The sequence below is a fragment of the Papaver somniferum genome, chromosome 4 (genome assembly GCF_003573695.1).
Source record: "Papaver somniferum cultivar HN1 chromosome 4, ASM357369v1, whole genome shotgun sequence".
Lineage (NCBI taxonomy): Eukaryota > Viridiplantae > Streptophyta > Magnoliopsida > Ranunculales > Papaveraceae > Papaver > Papaver somniferum.
In genome coordinates, this window is record NC_039361.1 from 4,773,364 (window position 1) to 4,778,028 (window position 4,665).

Consider the following 4,665-nt stretch of genomic DNA (forward strand, 5'->3'; position numbering starts at 1 on the left):
TACACTACACCAAATCCTGGTATTTGCAATGCCCAAATTTTTTGATGTGCAACGGATATAAACTTTGTAGACATAGCAACGATAATATACGTTGCACAATAAAATATCTGTTGCATCATTTATAAATTAACTCATAATAATTGAGAGTAATTTATGCACCTTTGATATATGTTGCGATCCAAGGGTTATTCTAAATTGGGTTATTTTCAAGGGTTTTATTTATTTATCCGTTTTTTTATTTAACTTCAAAATATTTTATTTACAGGGGTTAGTTCACGAGTGAGTTGGAGGGAGTTTAATGTATTTTGAATCTTGGGGATTTTGAGGGAGTGTAAGAAAGTATTGAGAGTTTGAGAGAGTTTGGTGTGTTGAGTGTAGGGAGTTTGAGAGACTCTTCCAAAATCTCTACTTTTTTGAGAGATTTGGAGTGAGACAAAAATACACTATAAACTCCCTAGAACTCCCCAGAAAAAACAAACTCCATATCATTCTAATTTTTACCACTAACAGGGAGTTTAAGAGTTTCTTTCAAACTCCCCCACGACTAACGGGGTTTTCTAGGGAGTTGGGAAGATTCTTCTAAACTCTCCCACGAATAACGGGGATTTTAAGAGACTCCCTCGAACTCCCTCACGACGGAAAAAAACACAACTACACCCAACTCCCTCGAGGACTAACACCCTGTTAGATTTGAGAAGAGATTTTTTGCGGATCTCTTTTTCTGTTTCTTATCTTCCTCCTAAACTCCCTTCTGAAAATCTCAGAGATCCAATCTCAACTCTTAAAAATCAAAGACTAATCCAAACCCCATCTCAATATCAAACCCATGTATCAGATCTAAAAGAAAAACCCTCTTTTATAACCCTGGATTTAACCAAAAACATTATCTCATTTCAGCTAACTTGTTTTCTGTATGAGAGGGAGATTGATAGCCTTCATATCCATACAATTCTCATCACCAAATCACGCCTGATTTCGAAATCTAATCCTAACCGCATCTTTGAATCAAAACCCATCTCATAATCAGAATTTTATATGCCCTAATTTTGTAACCATAGATTTAGTTAATTTTGTCCTGAAATCAAAGCAACCCTATAGAGCTGAGAGTACAAGAAGAACATTGCACCAGGTATAAACCCTATTCTTCTACCTATTTTTGTTATCATTGCTTGATTTTGTGAATAACGTCTTTTCTTAAGTAGTATTTTGTAAAGATTTTGCAATTTTTCTTTCCTTTTGCTATTTGATGTAGTTTTAAAGCATGTACTTCTTTTGATTTCAGTTTTTTGGTGTTTTAACTGTTTGGTGGTGGTAGCAGGTGTTGGTGGTGTGGCTTGTGCTACAGATTTCAATGGAGATTTGGGTCATATGCTGGAGTTAAGAATCAGTCGAGAGAAGTTGTTGAAGACATGGATTCCGTTAGGTATTTGGGGTGAATCAGTAGCTCGAGATTGCGTAGTGGTTGTAACTCGAGATTGCAGATTGAACTAGAGAATTTTATGGTGCTGCCGGTGGTTAAATGAGGACCTGATGTGAATACATATGAATGTTAAATGGTTTCTGAATTATGGGTTTACTGTGAATTGAATTTGCAGGTGTTTGGGTGAGTTTAAAAGCTATAGAAATTAAATGCTACAACAAGATGAGAATGTCACATTGGTTGTTCGATAAAAGGCCCGAATCGTCATCTTCTTGTCACCCAATAATCTGTCCGCAAGGGTTGTTGCTGCAATGGTTTGTGTGGCTGCTTTTTATATTCTGGTGTCTGCACTGGATTGAGCTGAGTCTTAGAAGTTGGTAAGAAGGAAGAGGGTTATTCGTAGTCGATACAGAGAAGGACAACTGAGCTGAAATGGGTTTTTGAATCTGAAAAGGGCGGTTTGGTTTGAGCTTGTTCTGTGAAGTCAAATCAACCAAGGAGAGTTGATGTGTGATGCTATCCGTAGTGGAGCTGTGATTCAAACTTGTGGCAGTCCGGTGGAGTTTACTAAAACTCAGTTGAGAAGAGAGTAATTTAGACAAAGACAATGAGGTTTATGTCATTGCTATCATGGGTGTGTAAATGGCAGCAAAGTTACTGGAATTTGCGGGAGTTTTGGTTGAGTTTTGATATTGTGTTGCTTCCATGAGATGGTGGATTGTTTGCCATGTCGCAGGTGGTCTGTTTTACGGAGTTTGGAGCTGGTTTTGAAGGCAAGGAGGGAAAATAAGTTAACCTTGGCTGGAATCTGGAGTTGCTAGGAGGTCCGTAAGCTGAGCACTAACCAAGTGTTGCCGTAACTGAAGTAGTATGCTTTAGTCTGTGCATCTATTAGCCATGGTCCTGTGAGCATTGAATGATGTGTGTTTTGTGTAAAGTAGGACGTGATTTAGAAGGATACAGTATATGGAGAAAAATCTTCCAGGAAGGGAAATATAAAGGTACACATATAGTTGTATAAACATGTTCATAACAACCACTTCTAGGATAGGGTTTCGTGTCCAAAATTCGCTCATTCGTTTTTGTTCTTCTGCAGAAGCTGAACGGTCAACTATTTGTGGATAAGTTTATCCAGAAAACACAATAGTTTTTTGGACTACATTTCTAGCGGATTCGAGCAGTTACATGTCCTTATCTTTTTCTTGTGAACTTAAATCTTCCAGACTCTTTATATGGAAGGTCTTGTTAGATTGTGGAGTTGTTCAAGCAGATGCATTATCAGTGGATCCTATGGCTTCGCTAGAGAAGGTACAAATTGAATACTTTACTCAGTACAGAAGTATGGTTAAGATTTAGTCAGAATTTGCTGTTAAATGTCAATCACCTGAATTTTGTTGCTATTTGCTTGGTTATGATAAGTATATGTGTAACTTCCTTTGTGTTTTTCATTTCTTGTTTTTTCAATGTTCTCGACTAATCTATTCTTCTCTGTTTGTTGGATAATGTAGTATTCACAGACTGTAGTCTTGCCTCGGGCTTCTATTTTGGCAACAAGTAGAGTGGATTACCTAAATCAATGCTGATTCAGTGAGTCCTTATTTATTTTGTTTCAAAATACTAGCAATGTTGAATTTGACATCTGCTCCTTGTTGCATAACAACATGAATCTTTCTATATTGCATACCACCTTCTTGAATATGAATTTACATTCCTATGTTGCTTGAATATGAGTTCTTTGGTGTTTTTTGGAAATATGTGTCGGATGTTGTTCCTATTGCATGTCAGGCAGCTGCAGATGTTGGAATTCGCTCTGCTTGTATCACCAATTTCAGGTGACTTTCAGTATTGGTTATTACTATATGTGTTTAGTTTGGTTAGATCACCTGTGCAATTCTCAATGCTAATTGGTTATGTATGTATACTTGATAATTGGTTAGGTATGCACAGTACTCGATCAACAGCAGAATGAAGCTTAAATTCTTTAGGCGCAACTAAGGCTTAAAGCTCAACTCAGTATATTTGATCTTTGTGTCCTGTAGAATTATGCATGAAGTATTTACCTTAGAATCATTATGCCATCCACGCGTATAAGTATAAAGATCACATTTTTCATGAACATTGTTCTCATGCTTTATGTAATGCCTTACTTTCTTGTGTTATCAGTTCGACGAGGAAGCGGTCTCCCCTTTGTCAAGAAATACAGTAACAGTTATTCATCTCGGAGAGGTTTGTGACACTTCTGTCGTTTCTACGAAATACTTCTTTTAGTTTTGTAGGGTACATTGACTTCTGTTTTTATGCTCAATGTGGATGGTATAAAATGTTGGTTTAAACCATCTCAATCTATGTGCTTATCGTCTCTACTAGTTGTTCACTTTTCAGGTCAACAGGATCAGGAAGCTGCCACAGGACATGAAGATTGTTGCTACACATACCGACAATCCCGGTGTAAGAAACTAAGCATTTCTAAGTTAATTTAGCCTTCTTCTTCGGGTATATTGGGTTGTTCTCTTTTCATTTCACCGACAATGTAGCTAGTGCAAGTTTTTGTAGTACTTTTTTTAATAGGAATATTTTATACGAGAATACACAATAAAATATACATATTTTGAAATTCTGTATTTTTTCCTGATTCTCATTATATATTCTGCAGAAGTCTGCCGGAATTATCGTCGGATTTTTTCTTTTACCTGTAAATAGTTTTGCAACAAATATAAATGTTGCTCAAATGGGTGTAATACGTTGGTTAAATTAAGGCAAGCGTTGCTCAAATTTATGAATTCGTTGCTCAAATTGAAAAATAAAACGTTGCTAAACAGGTTGAGCAACTTTTATATATGTCGTACAAATTAATTTATGCAACCGATTTTGGCGTTGCACAGAAATTTGCTACGCCATATTACCAACAGATATAGGCGTTGTTAAATTCACTGCAACACCTATATCCGTCCCAAATCGTCTGTTATTGGTGTAGTGATAATCCCCATGAAGTAGGGGAGAAATAATGACAGAAACAGAAACCATGACAAAAAAGGGGAATAAAGAGAGATGTGATAAACTGAACCGATTACAATTAATTCGCATGTAGCCTTGTGTTTGGTCAATTTTCTTTTATAAGTTTCACTTTTCTTCCTGTCCCCTACTCGACGAATCTTAAAATCACAACATCTTCATTTTTGGAAAAATCTGGCCTTTAAAAATTGTTTTAATTTTAAAAAATAATAAAAAAAGTAATTTGAAAACTA

At 36.2% G+C, this 4,665-nt stretch overlaps 1 long non-coding RNA gene across 4 annotated transcripts; it reads left to right on the top strand.

The window, feature by feature from the left end:
• Positions 1 to 704: 704 nt before the first annotated feature.
• Positions 705 to 4,200, top strand: LOC113274626. Of its 4 annotated transcripts, XR_003323113.1 has the most exons (7): positions 705 to 1,129; positions 1,319 to 2,421; positions 2,517 to 2,728; positions 2,929 to 3,252; positions 3,584 to 3,646; positions 3,803 to 3,868; positions 4,074 to 4,200. It is a non-coding gene; the product is annotated as an uncharacterized LOC113274626 (long non-coding RNA). The 4 variants fall into 4 exon arrangements; XR_003323112.1 differs by lacking the exon at positions 4,074 to 4,200 and having other exon boundaries at positions 3,358 to 3,646; positions 3,803 to 3,998; XR_003323111.1 differs by lacking the exon at positions 4,074 to 4,200 and having other exon boundaries at positions 3,803 to 3,998.
• Positions 4,201 to 4,665: the final 465 nt, after the last annotated feature.